Genomic DNA, 22,788 nt, shown 5'->3' with positions numbered 1-22,788 from the left:
AATCACCCGCACACACACCTGTGTAAGGTTTTCAATATGCTTTTATTCTGGCCTTCATTAGTGGAGCTTCCTTTTGCATTGCCATGATATGTTTCCCTTTCTCTTTCTGAACGACGCGTAAGTAATTTACCGAGTGCTCACTTACGGAAGAATGGACTGCTTGGTGGAGACAATTGGGAGGTTATGGAGGATATTTACGTGGCAAAACGGATCGGGTAATAGTTCGCCCTCCAAATGTAAATGCCTCAAGACGTAGCTGCGCAAGGCAGGTGGAGTTGGACGGGGGCTGGCACTTATGTCCTGGATGCTACAGGGCCGCCCTGCAACGTGGTTATCATTCACCCACTCTGGAACCCTTCTGTGCTGTCGGATTTCAGTGCTGGGCTGCACTGTTTCAGTCGTACATCAATTACTATTGCACGGTTTGCAAAGGGATGGTGTGAAGCTGGCAATGATGTTGGTTTTTCCTTTTTTTTTTCGTTTTCTTTTTGTTTTTTTATTGCAATAGTAATACAGGGGCGGACTGTATTTGAAATAAAAATGTCCTAGTATTTCCAATATGCAGTTTATCACCAGGCCCAACACTCTGTCTCCATACTATCCAGAATGCCGTTTCATTTTGCTTATAAATATGACAGGTTGGGGATAAATAATATTTTAACATGTATGATTATTTCATGTTAGAAATGGAGGGTCAACAATAAATAAGTCCGAGTGATCACCAGAGTACAAACTTTGCAGGAAGTCACACAACCGATGTCCTGGGATACGTCCATTTGTGTCTTTTTTTCCAATTTAAAAAGAAGTGCAATAAAATTAATAAATTGCTTCCCTGTTTGTGCGAACAGCTTCACGTTGGAGATCCTTTTTAAACAATCTGCACACATACCCTGTTATCATAAAAATAATCCTGAAAGGTAAAATATGAAAACTGGTGACAAATACAGTCACATGGCTACAGTTCAAAAAACATAGGGGGCACGAATAAAAGAGCAATTTAAGCAACATATATTGCTATGTCACAAAAAACGATTTAAAATGCATTGACAAAGAATTTTTAAAAAACTGAATAAAACGGAGTTGTTGGACGATAAGTACATAAAGAGAGTCTTGGGACAGTCCTTCACAGGTGAGTCAGTTTGGGGGCCTCTTGCATTCTTCCCTGAGAAGGCTGGTGAGAGGACAGGTCTGTGTATGTGGGGATAGGGTGAGGGTGAGGGTCGCACTGTCCATGGTGGTGGCTGGAGGCCATGGACCCAGGGCCACCATAGTCCATGCTGGCCGAGGAAGGGTGGGAGAGATGGGTTAAACCAAAAATGGAGGGCCCCGAGTTAGTCATGCTTTCCACATAGCTGTTGCCCACGTAGACGGGGCTTCCCTGTAAATGCGGATTTCCATAGCCATTGTTGCCCTGCAGTGAGTGGGCCTCGTACTCCGGCGTGACAGCTGCCGTCCCGAGTACCTCTTCTGGGGAGGCGGGCAGTTGTTGAGGGGAGGCGGATATGACGTGTGCAGGTTATAGGCGTTCTGGTGCGACTTGGTGAAGGACGGGGGCGACTGGGGTTCATAGGGCACGCTGTTCACCAGGGAGTGCATGGAGTTTAGGTACCCCCTGCCCATCGACTGGGGCAGCGTGCTCCTGCTGGGGCACTGGCCCCCGATGACGTCATCATCCCCTTGCCCTTCTGGTCCTTTTTGTATTTCATCCGCCGGTTCTGGAACCAGATCTTGATCTGCCTCTCGGTGAGGCTGAGCAGGCTGGCCATCTCCACCCGCCGGGGCCGGCACAGGTACCTAGATATGCGGGTGGCGGTCAATTGTGAGTGTACCAGATTCCAGAAATTTCTGTCAGGTGGAGGGGGGCCCTACATTTCAAGAAATTCAGCTGGGGGGGCTCAACCTACAAAAGTTTGAAGACCTCTGATGTAGGTAGAGCCAGTGGGGAGAGTAGGTGGAGCCAGAGAAAAGTAGGTGTGGCCTCCGACAAACATTTGAGCACCTGCACTTCATAGTTTACAAATTAAGCACTGAGTGGGGCTAAGAGAGAGAACTAATGTGACTTGAAACCGGAGCATCAGGTGTCCTCTATATTAAAAGAAGCCTGCAGATGCACAAGTCACTGCAATAAAATGTAAAATATAAACCATGCCTCCTGATCACTACGATGACTTTAGGAGCTGCCACTAGGGACTTCACCAATCGTCTTTGACCTAGAGAAGAGAGAGCGGAGATGAAGGGATGCAGCAAACAGTGATACAAGGAAAAGCAGGCATTATACGACAAGGCCTCGCCAGAAGTCGTAGGCACTATATAGATGCAATTACAATAAAATACCCTTAAGGCGAGTTTAACTTTTCTCCTTGATCCACCTCTCACACCCGGAAACTTTAGGACAGCAGTTTTCTCTTAACCCTTCTACCGCTTTGATTCTTTTTCTGATGGTACTAAGGCCGTTATGTATATATTGTTTATTTCTGTTTATTTGTTATTGCTCAGCACCTAGAAAACAGAAATCATTGAAGGATAGGAATACGTACCTGACTTTTACAGAGCTCGGGAATAATGTTTACTCAGGCGTCAACAGGGGGACGCACGTGCCCTCCTTCGTCTGATGACCCCGGGTTGGTGTCTGTGATCACCCGGCAGTATTTATTGTGTCATTGGCCCCTCTGGGTAATGAAGCCTCGTGTTTTAATTAATTCCCAAGAGCACGGAACGAGATAAGCAAAACCCATTAGGGTTAACTGGTTAAAACCAAACAACTCCGCTAATGAAACTTTCTGTTTCCAGAACGCACAGAAGTAGTTTCTTGATTGATATAAAGAAATTGGAATACATTGTTGAACATTATGAAGCCGATTCTAGGCCACACCAGGGGCAGAAAGTATTAAGTATGAATCCGTATTACAAAACACAGCATTAAAAGGGTAAAAGGAGCAAATATCCCGTGAATATCTTTTCTGTAAACTCTGCTCCATATCTCTCTAACAGCAACGTTTGCACGTGGCTGCAAATATCTATTTCCAATGAACAGTTGGCGACGTGAAATCTGACTGTATCATTTGAGTCTTCTCAATGCCCACAAAGAATCTGGATTTCATGAATACCCGCCCCCCCCCAATGGCACATTTGGGATGTCTTCTGTAGGATCCGTGATCTTTGCCCAGTTTGTGCCCACGGTGATCGACAGCTCAGCTTCCTGTCCTGCACACTGTGCAAACTCAGGCACCTGCCACTGCAAGAAGCCAGGATGGACAGGACACATTTGAAGGGCACTGCACACACTTTATTTTGAACTATAAATGCATCATCCGTTAAGTGAGAAACACTCAACAACTCAGGCGGGCAGAATAGCGCTAACAAGAACACACGTGTCTAGATACCCTTGGGTAGTTATGTGGGATCAAAGAGATCCCACTGTGAACTCAGATGTAGTGTGATGTCGAGACACACTTGCACTACCTTGATGTATGACGTCAAGGTTCACTGTAGCAGTGGAGTGACCTGTCGGACGATGCAGGACTGAACAGAGCACCTTCAATTTCACAGGGACCAAGATGTGTCAATCCAGTGAAGCTCTAACAATAGTATAGAAGCCTCGGGCAGAAATGAAGGGGAGACAGCTAAGAAGTCCCTCCGACCACCTTTCCCTGTTTCCTCGTCCATCTATAGAAATGTAAGATGCAAAAGTTGCACATTGTCAGGGTTTAACAATGCATTTCAAATGCAATTATCCTAAGCTCATATTTAATAAAGTAAACTTACATAGCAAACATGCAATATGCCCTAAGGGCAGAGAGTACAAAATGAAGCCCAATGACGGGCTGTCCAGCAAAGTGTCTTCTGCCTATAGGACACAGTAAATTATTTGCATGAATCCAACATCCTCCTACAATTGTGCCTCAAGTCATAACACATAAAAAATATAGAGAGCATTATGCAATTCTTCTCATTACACCACACAATATCAGTATGGCTACGCTACACTTGAAGTGCTGAGGTACCAATGTTGTGAGTCTTCAATATTCAATCATATGGCCACCAAAGTCTCTCCAGATATTAAAATAAGCCTGACTTCAAGCCCTGGCCCACCAACACTATCCCCAAAATTCAAAACTAACTTAGCCCACTTCAAGTCAGGGCAGGATAGTGACAGTTCACCCATTGCAGAGAAACTCAGGTGAACAAAACTGTTCTACAATGAGTCTCAGAAAGTGATGTGTTCCCAGCGCCCTTCACATATTCAGCCTTTGGGACACCCACCATCAGACTGCCGGAAAGCTTTTGAGTTTTTGATGGAGTGTTCCAAATATGATAACCAAAGTAAAAATGTCCACCTAAATACGCGACTCATTTAGGCAAGTCGGATCTTTCTTTCAAGCTGTAGTAAGGTGGTCCTCCTTGCAGTCTCCTATGTAATACTTTCAGTTTTACTAGCGCAGCATACCTTTTGGTAAAGTTTTTTGCCTCATCATTTAAATGTAGATATGTCTTAGCATCAATGTAAGTGGAGAACATTAGGAAAAACCTATTCATGTACTGGAGTTAAGAACTTATAATCAAGAACTTAAATCATTTTCAAGGTATATATAAGAATTAAAAATACCCCAAAAAGTTGTATGTTTGTTCATGTGTTGCTTATTTAAATAAAAGCTGGGATGTTGCCCAGAACTCTCTGGGGCATATTACCATATTAGTCAGCGATATTCATGCATTACCAAGCTAATGCTCTTAGCCATGTTATCCACCTCTCATTGGATAACATGGCTAAGAACTGCTCAGGGCAGGTGTTAGTTTTTGGAGATATTCGCGCTTAGCGCGAATATCTCCAAAAGTTGGTAATAGGAGATAGCGATGTTAGCGACTGTTTCCAGTCGCTAACATCTTGGCACGCCCACTTTGCATGTCATTAGTGATAAATATCACTGACATGCAAAGTGGGGCCCAAGACGGTCGCTATCTCCTACTAGCTGTCGCTAACTGGTGTTAGCGACAGCTAGGTAATAGGGAGATAATTTTATCTCCGCTTTCTTGGCTTTTAAAGCCAAAAAAGCGGAGATAAACACCCTTGATAATATGCCCCTCTGTTTCTCACCTTAACAATTGAAATATTTGGCACATCAGGTCAGCCTATGTAAATACAGAAGGTCAAACCCAAATGTGAATTTACACTTCATTGTGTGTACATCACACATTTGAACATCATAGAGTTGAAAACATTCGTTATACAGGTTTCTTAACCAATACTCTGAGACTGTAAAGTCATTTACATTCTATTTAAAATCAAACAGCTCATACATTTAAATGCATTTCAGGTATGGACCATACCTGACTGACTACTGGCCCATTGAGTTGGCTGTAGTTGGTCAGGGCACCCTCAGCAAGGACATCCAATTCCTCTGGAATGAAGTTAGGACTTATACTGGCTTGATCAGCCATGGTGGGTGCCAGCACAAAAAAGCAACAGGTGAGGATCGCTGCTACACTTGATAGGTAGGAGGCAAGAGACGAACTAGCCTCAGACAATGTGGACACCAACGTAATGGAAATTATTTTAACGAAGCTTACACAGCACGACAATCGAATTCTGGATTCTTTCCAAAATGTTTATAGGATTGGACATATTAGAGAATCTGTGCTTCTCACAGTCACAAAGAAACTCCGAAGTGCCATGGATGAAGCCGGTTCTTCAGCACTGATGCAATTGGACCTGAGCGCCGTATTTGATACTGTGTCTCACAAAATCGTATTGCAGCGCTCACAAAGCAGTGGTAAAGGTGGGGTGGCATTATCATGGTTTGCAGCTTTTCTATCTGAACCCTCTTTCAAGGTCATTTCACCTACATACAGCTCTCACCTCTACACTCTACCCTGTGGCGTCCCCCAGGGCTCTTCAGTGAGCCCTACCCAGTTTAATGTTTACATTCAACATCAGGCGAAAGTTATCAAATCCAAGGTGTTCTCCTTTACAGATGATCCAACGCGGGACTGATCTATTTTCCAAAGAAGACTGGTAGCCATTGCAGAATGGATGAATGGCAACTACCTCCGCGTGAAAGCTAATAGAACCAAAGTCCTTTTACTGGTAAAAGAAACCCTGTCCTGGGGCGACCATTGGTGACCTCTTTCCCTCTGGATCCCCCACATAATTCTATTGCAAATCTAGGAGTCAACATGGACAGCACCCTGGTCTTGAGGCCCAAGCTAACTCAGTTGCTTACACCTATTTCTGGCTTTTGTGAAGGTTTAAACCCATTTGGTGCCTTTTTGATTCTAAGCCATCATTCAAGCAGTAATTTTGTCTCCACTTGACCATTGTAACATCTGTACCTTGGCACTAACATGTAATTCATCAGAAGACTTTAGCTTGCCCCAAATGCGGCAACTAGGCTGCTTTTTGCCCTTCCTAAGTTTTGCTCTGTGTTTGGCCTACTTTGCAGACTGCATTGGCTTCCAGTGGAAAAGTGCATCCACTTTAAGACTTCGCTTATGGATCATAACTTCATGTACTCTCAAAGGGCTCCTTTTATTCCAATTACCTATCTCGCTACATACCCTAACATCCCCTATCTTCTGTTAATTTTAAGTCGCCCGCTCACCCCCGAGTCCGTAGGGCCCAAACACATTTCCTCTTTCCACCAGGAATTTTAAAAAACAATTACATTTCAGGATATCTCTGAAGACATCCCTTTTTTCTACCTAAAGTGCTGATCCCTTCTTTCTAAGAGGCCAATAGTGTCAGCTCTCTCTCTTCGAGGTCTAGCTCTGGGAAGCCCCAATGTTGGGGCAGGTATTCGCTCGACAAAACCCCATAACATAGCATAACATAACAGCAATGGAATTTGTCAGTTTCAAATCTCTATAACCAAAGCAGGATCACTAACTCTGCAAATGGTGGGTACAGACTGTGCTAACGTCCGTGACAGATACCTCGGGCATCTGTATTATTGTTCTGCCACCTCTAACCTGCATTGTCAGCATAGTGTATGGCTGACAATATGGTTGCCTGGTGAGCACCTGACATGCGTGATGTTGCTTCTGTCAATCACAACTAGAAAGTCTACAATACAGACTACAGCTATACACCATCTGTGATGTAAAGTATGTCAAACCAGCAGGCGTTTTACTAAATATTATGCAAAATAACATAAATACAATGTTAAAAAAACAGCATACATACATTATTGAAAACTATTGTAGTTAAATAGGAAATATTTTTTGAATTAGAAAAGTGTTTTTACCTACAATTTATTTTTATTCTGAGTTTTGAACTATTAGTGATTTAAAAAAAATAGTTCTGTTATACATGTATGTAAGAAAAAAATATATAAGAAATACAGCCAAATGATGAGAACATATGGAAATGGTATTTATGTGTGAGTCAGTTTAACTGGGCTAACGTTAAGAAATATTTAAATATGCCTAACACCTCTAAAAGAGCATACAGCATGACACGTTGCACACATGTTACAGATATACCTATCCACCAGCCCAGGAAAGATGGAGAAGAATACATCATCTGAATGAACGACTGCACAAACCACATCCCGATCTGGACACCATGCAGAAAGGCACATCATTAGGAAGTACAGACTGAATGACTATTTACCAAAAGAATGTCCTTTCCATGATTTGGTTGTTACTTCCTGTAGAACTAGCGGATAGCAACGCAGTGGCCATCAATAGTGGGAGGGGAGTTCCTAAGTGTGTGATGATAATACTCTCAGGAACAAAATTCTTGAGAGGATTATAGGTATGACCAACCCGTTGTTACGAGTGGAAAGGGAAAAATACCATTTTTTTAATAGCCCTCACTCACTCTAATAGTGACTTGCTTCATCATAGGGCTCATCCCAACTCCTAAAAGTCGGGGTGGGTTCAACCAGGATTCAGGGAGCACTTAAAGATATTGGGGCAGATTTACAATAAGTGGCGCATCCCTGCATATCAGCAGGGATGCGCCACTTATTGTGCCCCATGCCTCCGCCACCATTGATGCGCCGCACCAATGGTAAAAGTGGCACATTGCTGGAGTTGCGTCGCAAGCGCGATGCAGCTACAGCAATGCTCAGGCGGGCTCTATCTTGTTAATGCTGTGTCAATCCTTAGGCCTGCTTCAAGCAGGCACAGGGTATTGACGCAACATGGGCCCCAAAGTGACTGAGTGAAACCTTGTAGATTTCACTCAGCCACTTTTAGGAGGCGTTCCTGCGCCGGAACACCCCCACCTGCGCAGGAACACCTCCTTCTGGCGCAGGGCTTTACAACGTGACGCATCACCCAGATGAGTCACGTTGTAAGTAGCCCGCACCATGGCGCTTCTTTTGCGCCGCCGCTGCATCACAAAAGTGACACAACGGCGGCGTAAAAGGGGCTCAAGGGGCATGTAAATCTGCCCCACTGTGTATAGGGGCGTACTGTTAAAGATAACATTCCTCAACCACTCCTAAAGAAATGTTTAATAATGGAGTGGGAGGGAAGGTTAAAATATATACAAACAGGTGTTAGGATGTAATGGTCCTATGACCCTAAATTCAGCCCCAACATGTTTCAGCCCTTCCTATCTGGCCTAAATAGGTCCTGGGCTTTTCCAAGGGTGGGACATAATGAAGTTACTTCCCCCAAAGACGTGAGTGCATTTAAACCTTTTGTCTTGTGCACTTCTAAAGGTTAAAAACTTGACAAGCCTAATACTTTCCACTGGTCTGGATGAAGAATTTCCCCAACATATTAGGGCAAGAGATTCACAGGGGAGCACAGGAGGGAGGTATTGTAGTCACACTTTTGTCAAAAGTCCTGCCGTGCTGGAACCCACTGATACTTGGGCTCCCCAGCTGGGGAGTGTGACTACAAGGCCTCCCTCCTGCGCTCCCTTGGGAATCTCTTACCCTAATGTGTTGGGATAATTCCTCATCCAGACCAGTGCCACGTATTAGGCTTGTTCCAGTTTTTAACATTTAGAAGGGCTCAAGACACAAAGTTAAGAAACACAAATTACCATCAATTCAAAGTTGATGGTAATTTACCAGAACTTTGGAAAATGCACAAAAATGCATTTTGTAAAGTTCTATGTTGCACACATCCAAGTCCTTGGGGCATGTGTGTGTGCAACATGTGTTGAAATTGCAAATTCAGGGGAGTATCAGGGCATACTTTTGGCACCCTTGAAATTGCATGCACAATTTGCGTGTACATATTTGGTACTCACAAATTGAGCATGCAATTCCCATTGATTCCTATGGGCCTTTAGGTCCATAGAAATTAATAGGAAGCAATTCCTTATTTGCGAATCGCAATTTGCGAGTTGCAAATAAGGAATGTCTAGGAATCACATTTTTTTGTGATTCCTACATACATAAGCATTTGCGATTCCTAAATTGCGAATTCTTAAAAATCGCAATTTAGGAATCACAAATGCAGTTTGATTTATGTGGCCAAAAGTGTTTCAACATTGGGGGTCTTCCAAACATAATTTCACTTTTGTTTGGTTATCTGATTACGGGGGTACACAGCTTATCCTAGTAGCACATAGCTTTTAACACCACTAAGAATCCCAACAATGCCAGGGATGTCTTCTCCAATGAGGCCATGTATTTTAGCGTAAAATGCATCCTTGAATCAATTAGTGTACTTGAATGCACTATGTGAACAAGAGTTGCCCATTTTCTATTGGTTGCATGATTTACAGTAAATGTTTACTGGAAATAGCGTGATTTGCTATAATTGTTTACTGCGAATGGCACATAGTTACGTCAAGGAATGCTATGGCGCAATATCAGGAATTTAATATGGCAAATGTAAGATGAATTTCTGAAAATTACACTGAGTACACTAGATTAATTTCTATTTCACAAATGGCTTGTAAGAACAAGAGAGCCCATGAAGAGATCATTTGAGCTCCTGAAACTATTGTTCCGACATAGGGACAAGATTGATGAGGCATTGGTAAAGCATTCTCCATTTTCATTGCTAAGTCTGCAAGATTGTTGTGTTATGTTTTATGCTTCAAAACATTGTACTATTAAGAAATGTTCCCTTCAAACCTGAAGCCCAGGGTGATAGATGAGATTTCAAAACAAGAAGACGATGATGAGGATGAAGGCAGTGAACTCACCTGTGAATGTATTGTAAAAAACTTTGCCTGATGGTAACTAAGTAAAAAATATATTTTTAATTAATCCATTATGGACATATCTTCTTTTAAAATGTATGCTACTGATTACTTTTCAAGATTGTTGCCATTATTTCGAAAGTATGTTTGTTTCAGAATTATTTTTTAGAAAGTACACTGGTATATGGACAAAATCTGACATATAATGATGAGTATGCTATGACAGCTCTTAAATATCTGATTCTCAAGAAAAAGTAATATATTTTTAATAAAGGTTAACACATATTTGTCACAGCTGTATTATGCAAGTCATCTGTGGATGCTTTGAGGTCTTGCACAAATACTGGTGATTGAGTGCAAGTTGTCTATTCATTCATGGAATGTTTCTGAAAATACTATTGGTACACTTTTTCTCAGTTATAGAGTGATGCAAATGTAACTCAATTTCAAGTATGGTACATGGGACATGTTGTGTATGTGTCCAAGTCTAGAAATTGTTATTTGATGAGGTCAACTGAGCATATCTGTTAAAATTAGTTTTAGATTATAACTGTATCTATGACTATATTAGCCTAGAGTTTTTGGACATGCCAATGTTTGATTAAAGACTCCTATGTGTGCTGCTAAGGTATCTGAAAATAACAGATATTAACAAAATATAGTACTGATCCATTAAATACATTGCAATGTTAAAGGCATACTTTATTTTTCATTATGCCTCATATTAATATTTGTTGGATTTTTTGGGACTTTTCGGACCTTTCTGCCTGATTCTTTATGAAGAGAAGTGTTTTTCTCATTGGTGACATGTCCTTATTCCTAAATGGGTTTTTAGTTGTACACAACAATGAAATAAACAGATAATGTAATAAATCAATAAAGATCTAGTTGTACATACTGAGATAAGTGTCATTTAAATTGTGAGTTATGGAATGGGTAATGTGTGAATATGTGAAAATTGTGTTAACTTGTTGTATTTGTGCACATATTATGTCTATTTCCCTAACACATCAATACATTTTTATACTTGTGTAAAGAAGGTCGTAGGTCGTAGCATGCACAATTTTCAGTCATTTATTTTTTCATTTTTAAAATATAAAACAAAATCATGTTTCAGTTTCGCTCAAACTTGTAGGTAGATTAAGAAATAGATATGAACCTGTAGTTATTGAGTCCTTTTGCAGACAACAGTCAATGAGTGGATTGGAAATGTGTGGCCAGAAGCTGGATAAGTTGCATTTACTCACACTAGGACATTATATTTTTGACTTTTGTGGTGACTTTTAGGATGTTTCCCTCAGCCAGGTCAGACTAATTGACTCCTATTAATGGTCACTGAAGCATCCTCAGTCTCGAGGGGAAACGGTGACAGGCTCTGTGTGCAAGTATCCAGCTAACAATGTGGCTCCCAGTTGTAAATATTTCTTGCAGCAGAGGGTAATTGACCATGAAAAGCGTTAGATAAATGAAACACAGTTGCAGAAATTGCTCTTAAGTCATGCTGCACCATTTGAGAATGTAAAGTGTGGACACTCAAGTGATGCTCCAGAACATCATTTTGTGTTCTCTGGAAATAATTGTGGGTCTTCATGAAATCGTCTGGGAGCTTAAAAGTATAATCTAGTTCCACTCTTCATCCTGCCACATAGCTGCGCTCATTTGATTTTGAACCACAGTGTGTCCTACCCCAGCCCTCTTCAACCTGCCCTGTGACCTTTTCAGGTGTAGTGTGCCTTGGCTGGTTGTTATGGCTGTGGGTATTACAAGAGCAGGACAGGGTTGGCCACAGTTGTTGTTGATGTGGCACCACAGGGAGATTGTGGAGCAAAGTATAGTGATACAGAACACTAGTCCATCTGCAAAACTGTTGAAGTACTAAGAAATTAAAAGGTAATGATCAGAATGGAAAGCTTGATTAGGCTAAAAGTAAATACAATGTCTAACACAGAGGCATTTTTTGGTGAATTAGTTATAGTGAGAAGAGAGTCTGCAATATGTAATTGATACAAATTGTTGGCGTTATCAAATAATATATGACAAGCAAGCTAATGCCAGTAATAATGAATTTGATAAAGTTATATCAGTGGTGGGCCACAGATGACGTCCTTTTTCATCAACAGCATATTGCATCACACCAGAATGTTGCCTGTTCATATTAATGTGTCATTAATTGAAAAATCGACAGTAGGAAAAAAAAACTGCATTTCTAATCCAAGAAATATATGCTTCACTTCTAACTGGTAGTGTTGTTGAAATGAAGAACATTTCTGTAGACACTTGACACAAATATTATGGGAGCCAACAGTGAAAGGATGGTGTAGTAGTTGAGCAGAATACAGAAAACAATACACAACATTTGCCGTCCTTATGAGTGGTCAGGAACATTATTTTCTCCACCCCAAAAGTTACAGATTGCAGGAGTATTGATTTTTCTGGAGGTGGGTTAAAATGTGGCCTATTATAAGGTAAAGCCTAATGGAATAAAAATAATAATTGATGGGGTTGAGTTCCTCAGTAATTAGTAATTTTACCCAGAGAGAAATAGACTACTTAATTGTGAAAAGTGATGAAACTCAAAACCAGATGTTTAATTGTTTCCATCTTACATGGCTCAAGAAGCATGATAGAGGACAAATTTGACTTGAGGGATCCTCGGGTGTTCTTCAAGTACTTTCAAAAGAATCTGGGTGACAATATGATGCATTGTAGGGCATGTTACAACAGTATGGAGATTGATTTAGGGCCACCTTCACGAAAGGAACTGAAGTAGTCAAATATACATGAAATTACACCCTTCTCAAGATTATAGTATTTCTAGTAACCGAAGGCATTCAAACTCCCAACAAACAAATAAGTAAAGAGGATGTGAGGCAAGGTTGTATATGTACTTTTAGGTGTGAAGGAAGACATACAATTCTACAAGATGGAACTTGCTGAAGCATCAGATACGAAAACAAGGTTAAAAAAAAAAATGTAATATATGACATGTCAAAAGATTGCAGAGTTTTCTGACAACACAATCAGATAATTGCCCTGATGGAAATGAAGCAAGCCAAGCCAATGAATAGATACTTTTTAAGGGGAAACATCCTTTACAACGCAACTTTTACCACACAGTGTCTTTACGACGCAACTTTTACAACGCAAACCATTACAACGAATTGCGCTGGGGGGCGCTCTAGGATAGGGAATGTGTTTAATGTACTATCCAACACCTTCCCTACTATTCATGGGGACTGGAGTTGGAATAGTAAATTAAACAATTCACTATCCAGCGCCTAAAAGCATTATGCGTTGTAATGGTATGCGTTGTAAAAACCGCGTTGTAAAAGCATGCGATGTAAAAGCATGCGTTGTAATGTCATACATCCCTTTTTAAGCCTTTAACCCCCTTTGCTAAGCCTGTTTAATGCTATTTGTGGTAGTTTGCAATTACCCCTCCATAACGTTTTGTTCACTTAAGGTACCCACACCAAATTTGTGTCCTTTTAGCCAACATCCTTAGGATTTAAAAGATACACAGCGTTAGTGGATTCCCTTTGAGGGGACAGAGATATTGTCAAAAATACAATTTCTCCTGAGAATTGCATCAACAAAGTTTTATAATGCTAAAACCTCCATCTTCCCAGCTTTTTAGGATCAGGCAAATTTGAATCAGAAAACCACATTTTCAACACAGTTTTGGCATTTTACAGGAAAATAGCAAATTTTCACTATTTTTTGGCCTTTCAACCTCCTTTCATTCTGTATGTGGAAAGCTACACATTACTGAAAAGTAGACAACATTCTGATTTGACCAAGGGGTCCTTTGTTGAGATTCTTTATGGTTTTCCTAATAAAAAGTAACAGTTGAAATAAAAGAATGTTGACATTTAGTTAAAAAAAAACTGCTATTTGTGTCTAAGTTTTAATGTTTAAGTTCTTCTTACTTTGGCAGTTTTATGGAAGCAATATACCATTACATCCACTGGATCCTTCTGGTTGTGGGGATATAGGGCTCATATGCTCTACAAGAACCCAAGGTACCCAGAGCCAAGGAGGTGCACCTTACAATGGTTTTCTTTGTGTACAGCCTATCAGCAATTCACATGGCAAAATGTAAAGAAAGCATTGTATGAAGGAAAACTCAGTATTTCTGAAATGTACACCTGATACTGAGTGGTTGTTTGTGCATCTCTGCATCCATGGGTACCCAAAAGGCATGTATTTCAGTTGGCATTCTGTATTCCTAAATGGCTCCAGATAGAAATGGTTGCCCACTTGTGTGGTTGGGCCTTGCCTCTGCGACAAAAAACACCCCAAAACGTTACCTAGGAGACATCCTTTTCACTTAGCAGAATGCATGTTTTTTTACTAGGTGATTGCCTATGGATTCTGGGCCCCAACTCATCCAGCACATGGGGAAAACTAGACACCCGAGGGAAGCCAGGGAGTGGTGACTTGCATGAATCTCACCAGGTGTGTTAGCCCAGAATGCCCTGCAAATCTCAATTTTTGCCTAACAAAATAATTTTCCTCAAATGTCTGTCCTGGAGTCTGAGGGGAGCCAGAAACCTACTTCAACCCATTATTCACCTAAGTCTCTCAATAAAAATTGTACCTCACTTGTGTGGGTAGGCCTAGTGTCCACAACAGGAAATGGCTCAAAATGCAATGTGGTCACGTCACATTTTTCCACTGAAAATTGACCCTTTTCTCACAATGTGCCTAGCTGTGGATTTTGGGCTATTGCTCAGCTGGCAACTAGTGAAACCTGTAAGACAAGTACATTTTTTAAAACCAGACACCCAGGGAGTCCATGGTGGGGTGATTTGTATGGCTCTCACCAGGGTTTTTACCCAAACTTTGCATAAAATACACATTTACGGCACATTTCTATAAGGAAAAGTCCTGGAATTTGCAGGCAGCCACACATTTTCTACAACTCACCGTTGCCTCAAGCTTCCCAAAGCAAACGGTGCCACACTTGTGTGGGTAGATCAGGTTCCGGCAACACAAAAGTGCGTCAATCGCTATGTTATATACCCCGGTGGAAGACAGCACCATGCTGGAATTTTATTTTGGAACTGGAATGCAGTAAGGAATTGACTGTACTCATGCAAAGAAATAAAAAATAATGCTTGTATAGGTAAATGACAGAGAAGAACTCAGTATCACAAGGAATTATATACAGTATCATTATAGTATCCTTATGCACCTTGAGACCCTCCGGGTGAGTAGCGCACTATATAAATTTCTTGATTGATTGATTGATTGATAGGATTTGGTACCACAGGACAACATGGGGCAACAATATTATTGTCCCTTCGCAGGTTCTTATTCAATTTTAGCATGGAGTGAATTACTGGTGTAAATCTAGTCACAGCCTGGGGTGAGAAGTTGTACTGGGGTGTTCAGTGATATTGTACCTTTTGCTTGATTGTTATTCCCCAAGGCTCAACAGCTTTGATCAGGTCAATATCTTTGCCAGTGGAATCCCATACCTCCCCAAGATACAGCCCAGAGGCACGACCGGTGTACCGACGGATAGAGCGGTGCACCCAGTACCTGAGCTGGTGCCAGGTGAGGTGGGGCTGTTCCCTTCTGCCTAATAGTCAGGAGGATTAAAACATATTACACTTCTCAGGTGATATAATATCTTTTTTATTTATATAGCAGTAGCATTAATGGTCCGGAGGAAGCAGCAGGAGACCATTTGGCTCCGAGTGTCTGCAGAAACATGTCGACTTAAGATTCTCATTGGTAGTTATTTGTTACACCACAATTTGCACTGTTTTTATTGATTTGGGAGTGAAGGGGTGCATAATAAAAGTTGTTTCCCCTATCACTATCCAATTTTATAAAAAAAATTCACTATTTCACTTTCACTTTAGTTAGCACTGCTATTCAGTTCCTTTAGAGACACATTTTTTCACATCTTAGCCTTGTCTCACTGTTTTCCCCCAGATTAGGTTAATAGCATCTGCCAGTCTGTTGTGGGTATCAGTACCCTCAAAGTTTGAGAGTACCCAGATGATGAAGGGCGGTCTCGATGGTGGACTGATGGGAACTCTTTCACCTTGAGGAGTCTCCCTTGACAAGATCTCACTTTTTTGCTTGTGAACAACATTGTTTTGTAGGATACATAATTTAGTTAGACCTGTGACCCACTGCTATTTTCTGTTGGTGTACATGTTAGATAGGGGGCATAGCAGGCCTAGTCGTAAAACTTCCCCTAGGACCCTCCACCCCCAGTGTTTTGTTATCCCATACTACCTCCTTCACTAAGGGCCACATGTATCATAAATACAAGTAGCGATTACCTAAATGCAATTGTCTCAGAATCGCAATTAGGTCATCACTAATCCTATTGTATGAAACTGTTTTCAGTTTTATTTGCGCTTCTTAATAGGTCGCAAATAGACCTACCTATGCATATTAATGAGGTAGGTTGCAATTTACGAGCCATTAGGAATCTATGCCATCACAGACATGGTGGCCTGCTGAGATCAGCAGATCACCAGCTCTGTGATTGATTTAAATAAATTAATCTTTTTTTTTTTTTGTAAAGCAGCCTGTTTTCCTTAAAGGAAAATGAGATGCTTTACAAAAAGTATAGTGAAAAATGTTTTTTCAGTTTTAACGACCTTGCAGTGGTCCATAGGACCACTGCCTGCTCGTAATTTTTTTTTTACAATCATTCACAAAGGGGACGGCATTCACAGTCACAAAAAATAAATGCATACCATGAAGATTTACTATTTGGAAGGTACGCCCTAAACACTCCCCTTCCAAATACGAAATGCAAACCCATTTTGTAATTCAGTGGTCACTGAATCTCAAATTAGGGTTCGCTGCATCTAAAAGGATTTTTTGCGTTCACAAACGGGCCGATTGTTCGAGCCGGCCCATTTGCGAAGACAAAAATGCTTGATGAATGTGTCCCATAGTACAGAAGTTAAGGAATTCTTCTTTTGAAAACCAGGAATAATCTAATGGCTGACTTTTGTGTGCTTAGTCTAAATCTGCATCCCCATAGAATGTCTAAGGCTCACCAGCATCTTATAACAGCCTCTCTGTGCTCCTACTTTGTTTTTTAAACCTGTTCAAAATCCATGCTTAATACCCACACCCATGTTTGGCCTGCAGATCTGTCTTGCTCCAAGAGCCACAACCATTTTGTGAACATACTGGGGGGTGAGGGGGTGAAGCATCAAAATATTCAGCATGTAACTATCCTGTCTAATGAGTCTCACAGTGCCATCTGGCCCATAGCCATCTCCAGTGTCCTTGGACACAAGCCAAGGCAACATTTTGTGATGTTTCAGCTAGATTTGAAATGGTCATGCAATTTGGTGGTCATTTTGAACTGCAAGCTATTTAAAGCCATGCCCTGTACATTTGCAGTGTTTGGCTTTATTTCCTAGTTGCAAACATGTCTGTCCTTGCATTTACCTGCCCCTGAATTTTTTGAGGATGAGGATAGAATCTTATCGTCACCCAGAGCACCACCTGCTCATTGTGGTGCACTCACTGATCCCAAAACTGCAACAAAAGAAAAAGAACCAATGAAGGTCAGTTACTTTAAAGAATACATCTTGATGGAAATTGACACATTTCTAAAAATGCTAAGCATAATATTTGAGACTGAGATTACTTAGGAACTAGCATTCACCAATACACAAGAAGTATTTATCAATGAATGAATAAAAAAAAAATGCGACGGTTGGAGAGCTCCAACCAGAGTCAAGAACATAAAAGCTGGGAAACAAGAACTATGACAAGACTCCATAATTATGCAACTAAAGAAGTGATTTGGTTGGTATATTGCTAAATGACAGCTCTTTTAGATATAGACTGTTACTACAATATCTCCTGAAAATAATGATCTCAATCTCTACCAAAAACAAGCCTAGTAGATCATTTCCTGAGGACTTGAAAAAGTTTCGCATTTTGTTAGTTACAAGAGTGTTTGTCGTTAATAGCATTGACTAAAACTAGTGTTGATTTTGAATGTGTGCTTGAGTTAACTTTGTTTTATGTCATTGCATAGTTGAACTACTGAAGGACAGTCGCTAAGCAGATGCAGAAGCAGAATCCAACACTCCTAAGAACATAAAAAGAGCCAAAGAACCACGGCAACTGGCAGCTCTCATATATATTTTCCCATCCCCCTGGCAGGCTAGCACTTTCTATGCGTTCATTAACTGGACTTGAAACACATATCACAAACTGATGGCCCTCTTCAAGGGGACCTACCTTGACAAGGACTTTAGTTGACAGGATTCACAATCATGTTATTTTAATTGCCCACAACTTGGACATGCGTTCTAGCGAGGGGTAGGTCTGCAAACTTATCATTCCTTACAGTAAAGCAGATAGCACCTCTTTTAATTGAAAAGAACACATAGTAGCTGTTTATGTCTCAATCTACATATGGGCCACTTTGGTCTAGCTCAAATACTGAACCTAGCATGCAATCCGATTCCCCATTCAAGCACCGTTATTGTGATTTTTCCGAACCTGGATTTCCAAAACTATTGAAGACTGGAACTGTTGGAAACTGACAGATCTATTGATAGTGATTTCCTGAAATCTTGAGTTCAGCTTTGAATTAAACATCGGACCAACTGTGGTTCTGAAATCCTTTCTGTGCAATCTTTGTCTGGGCTAACATGAAGTTCTCTATCATTCTTTCATGCCTCGCTTCCAGATCATCATTTCAATACTTTGAATAACGTAGGATTTCATCGAGGGGGTTTGGTTGCCAACAGCTCACAGTCTGCTGAATATGTGAGCTAATTTCTGAGCACCAACAGAACAAACTAAGACACAACATTATGAAGATTTCCTCTTTTGGAATATTCAGTGTCACTATACTGACAAAAAGATTGACTCAACCTTTCATAATAAGCATACACGGACTCTTTAGATTTGTGGATTGTTTTTGATATTCTCGACCAATCAATCACTTTCTGTGGAACATTTGTCTTCAAGAAGGCAATCACCTGGTTGCACTTTTCAAAAGCAACACATGAAGGGCATTCCTTTGAGCAACCCTAGGTGGTTCCTCAGTCGACCACCAAAATCAGAGAAAGCATTCAAATTCTCCCACATCACTTTTAAAATGTTCATAAAATATTTAACCTGTGTGTACCACAGGTCAAGATTCTCTCTCAGTTTTGGAAATTGATTTTTGAAGGTAACCACCAACTCACCGGAAAGTCAAAGGGAGAGAGGGACGGACCCACACATGTGTTAAGACAAGAACCCTCACTTACCCTAGGGTGACATGCTTCTTCATTGGGTTCCCTCGTATACACTGAGACCACAAGGTACCCAGTGTGGGCTACAACTGTTCCTTAGGAGATGAGCGCGAGGTGATTTATATAATCCAATGTAGGTCAGAGTGCTGGGCAGAGTGCAAAAATATAGTTAAATGTGAGTTAAAACTATCTCCTAGTGGGCAAGATTAATCTTTATTAGAGTCCCCATGGGTAGGTTAAAAAAGCTATTACATAGAGTGGCACTTTTTTCCCACTAGTACTCCTATAGTGAGATTATAATGGTAGGAGTAACTGGGCTATTGTAAATGGAGTGACAGTAGCGATCATGGTTCCCATTGGTGGGCCTAGTGTTACAAGGGGCAAACCTCCTTCCAGGAGACAATGATCAACAAGTACACTAACATGGCCATCAACAACTTCTGGGGGACCTAAAGGTTGTTGACTCCCTGCTACCAGAGGAATAGTCATCATCACCATCAAACTCTTTATTTTGATAGAATACCATAAAAGATACAAACGTTAAGAATAAATATCATACATGTCAATTAGGAAGTGACATACAAGTGAATATTAAAATGAAATACAACTAAAAAATAACACAAGATGTCAAGACTATAGCAGCAAATAAAAGTACATAAGCACAACAATTAACAGGTGATTTGTAGCTTTCAGGCTACCATTAATCAAAGGTCATTGTGCAGAGTAACAAGGTCCCTGTATAAAGTGCATATGCATTTGTTAAAAATGTATACAGTTGTTAGGCCCTAAATTTACATTCAGGGACATTACACAGCAAGATTAAAATACTTATCTAAAAGACGCCAGTAATCACGATAAAACAGAAATAGAAAACATAGAATTTGATGATGTTCAAGGTAAAAAGACTGATTGCAATTTAAAATTGTAGATTATTATGACAATTGATCATGCTGGGGCGGATCATCACATCTGTGGCTCTCAGGGGTGGGTAACAGGATTAGGAGTGACCTTCTGCTGATCGCCCAGCAATGGCCCAGAAATGTTGCAACTGCGCACTCAAATAGAGGTCTTGCGCCTGATTTCAATATGCTAGGGCCACTCTAGAGTCTTGAGTCCAGAGTTGTCTGCAGACTGGGATTTACCATTGGCCCCTAGGTTTTGCATATTCTGTGCAAGCATAGAGAATGTGATCTCTGGATTTGTGTGGGAGGGCAATAGGGGCAATCTTTTAGCAGGACTTTATTAGTCTTCCAGGAGTTTGTAAATGCATTAATTGGCAGACTACCATGCCTGAATTGGACATAGAGCTTCTTGTCAGTAAGCACATTGATAATATCAAGGCAACTATCTAGGGATCATCAGGCTTTAAAGCTTCTAAATTCTTTGGTCAGTCTGCCCTGATTACAGTTGGAATATGCATTTTGCTCAACCCATTCCCAGTATAGTAGTTCGATTTGACTTCTGGTATGGGTTGGTGGACAGCCAATATTGTGTCCTGAAAGGCTAATGCTGGATATGAGGCTTTTGACATGTTTGATCCAGCCTATTTTATTCATAGTGTCTAGAGTGCAGACCTCAATAAAAACTATGGCAAAGGGTGTCAATTTGAAAGTGGTGAACAATCTCTTTCAAAATAGCAAGGGGCGAAACTTCGCCGGTTCACTAATAGGATTGATACTCATGTCAAGCTTTAATGGACAGACATGAGTACTTTGCGGGAGAGATACCAGATTTCTAAGGAACTTGTTCGCCTTAGCAGTGAGGTAACTTGCTCTTACCATGCCCCACAGTTCTGTTACATAAAGGGCACTGCTCACAGCCTTGCAGCTTTATAATTTCAGCACCAGTGCTATCGGCTTGGTGTAGGAGAGACAAGGTTCCTTCCTCAAAGCCCCGGTTACCTGTGATAATTTGAGGTGGCCCTTGTTGAAGTGATGTTTCCAGTCCATACCCTCCGATAGTTCCCAGGCTCACTCCCACTGCAGGGGTATTGTCTAAGAACAGATTTTATTTAAAGGACTTATGTGGGTTCAGCAGCATTACCTTGGTTTTAGTGGTGTTTATTTCCTAGACCCTCCTGTCGCAGAAGAGCTTGAATCGATTTAATAATTTTTGTGAGCCCATTGGGGTATTTGAAACAAGAAGAGTGTTGTCATCGAATAGAAGGGTGGTAACTTATTGGTTTGCTAAAAAGGGGGCATCTGCTGAGATAGTACATAAACGCTTGGTCACTTGATTGATGTAAAGTGAGAACAAGGTTGGAGCCAGGAAGCAACCCTGTTGAACCCCCGCTGTATTTTGATGGGATCCTTGGCCTGTCCCTGATACCCCATCTTACCCTGGAAAAATTCTCTTCATGAAGTCCAATTAAAAATACCAGGATATCTGGGGGATACCCATATCCCCAAGCACACCCTATAATTTGTCCCTGGAGACAAAGTCAAATGCTGATTTTAAATCAAAGAATGCAATGTATAGGCTCCCCTTGCCATGCAAACCACTTTCCAGTACAACATGAGGAGGCGGAAAACCTTATTGATTATGCCAGTCTTAGGTCGAAAACCCACTTGACACGGAGAGAGGATATGATTCTCATCCATCCAATCCTGTACCTTTACTAAAAGTGAGTGGCAGTAGACCTTTTGGAGACAATCGATCAGGCAAATTGGCAAATAATTGGAGGGCTTGGTCCTATTACCCTTTTTAAAAATAGAGATCACTTTGGTCCCTTTCCATGACTCTGGAATCCTCCCCCCACCAGCAATGTCATTAGATAGTGTTAATATAAAGGTTGCCCAGTTCTCCCTGTCAGAGAGGAAAAGGTCTTCAGGTATGCCATCAAGGTCTGGGACTATAAGCAGGTACAATAGCCTCCAGAGAGGCCAGGATTTCCTCTCTGGTGAACGAGATGCAATGTGATAGTAAGTGTGAGTCAGGCAGCATCAGATCCCTACATTGGTTACGAAAGATGGAGTACAGGGCACCAAAATGATCTTGCCACACATTTGCAGGAATGTTATTGGCCAGAGGGGGTGACCTTTTGAAGTTGCCCTTGCTTACACGTGCCCAAAACATACTAGTATCTAGGTGGGAAATGCACTCCCCAAGTTCTTCCCATCTCCTTTCATTCCATTCTCTCTTTGCCTTTATCTGTGCCAATTTGTATTGCCTCCTGAAGTCACATGTCAAGGTTATGTCCCTTTGTCTTATAACTTTGGACAGCTGCCTTCTAAAAAAAACACACTCGTTTGTGAACTACAAATTTGTTTTCACCGTTCTCTCCTGATTTGTTCTGCCTCTGAGTGGGTGAACAATAAGGTTTCTGGCCAGGTACTCAAAAAACTTCTGGTATAGAGCACTACAGATTGCCACTGTTTTCGGCTCAGCTTGCACATATAGCAGGACCCCCAAATGGATCTCAAGGTATCTATT

At 41.1% G+C, this 22,788-nt stretch overlaps 1 pseudogene; it reads right to left on the bottom strand.

The window, feature by feature from the left end:
• Window positions 1-1,123: 1,123 nt before the first annotated feature.
• On the bottom strand, window positions 1,124-5,439 carry LOC144761581 (homeobox protein Hox-A3 pseudogene; annotated as a pseudogene).
• Between the last annotated feature and the right edge of the window lie 17,349 nt (window positions 5,440-22,788).

The sequence above is a fragment of the Lissotriton helveticus genome, chromosome 1_1, assembly GCF_964261635.1.
Source record: "Lissotriton helveticus chromosome 1_1, aLisHel1.1, whole genome shotgun sequence".
NCBI lineage: Eukaryota > Metazoa > Chordata > Amphibia > Caudata > Salamandridae > Lissotriton > Lissotriton helveticus.
Note: the sequence above shows the minus strand (reverse complement) of the source record. Positions and strands in the feature narration are given on the sequence as shown.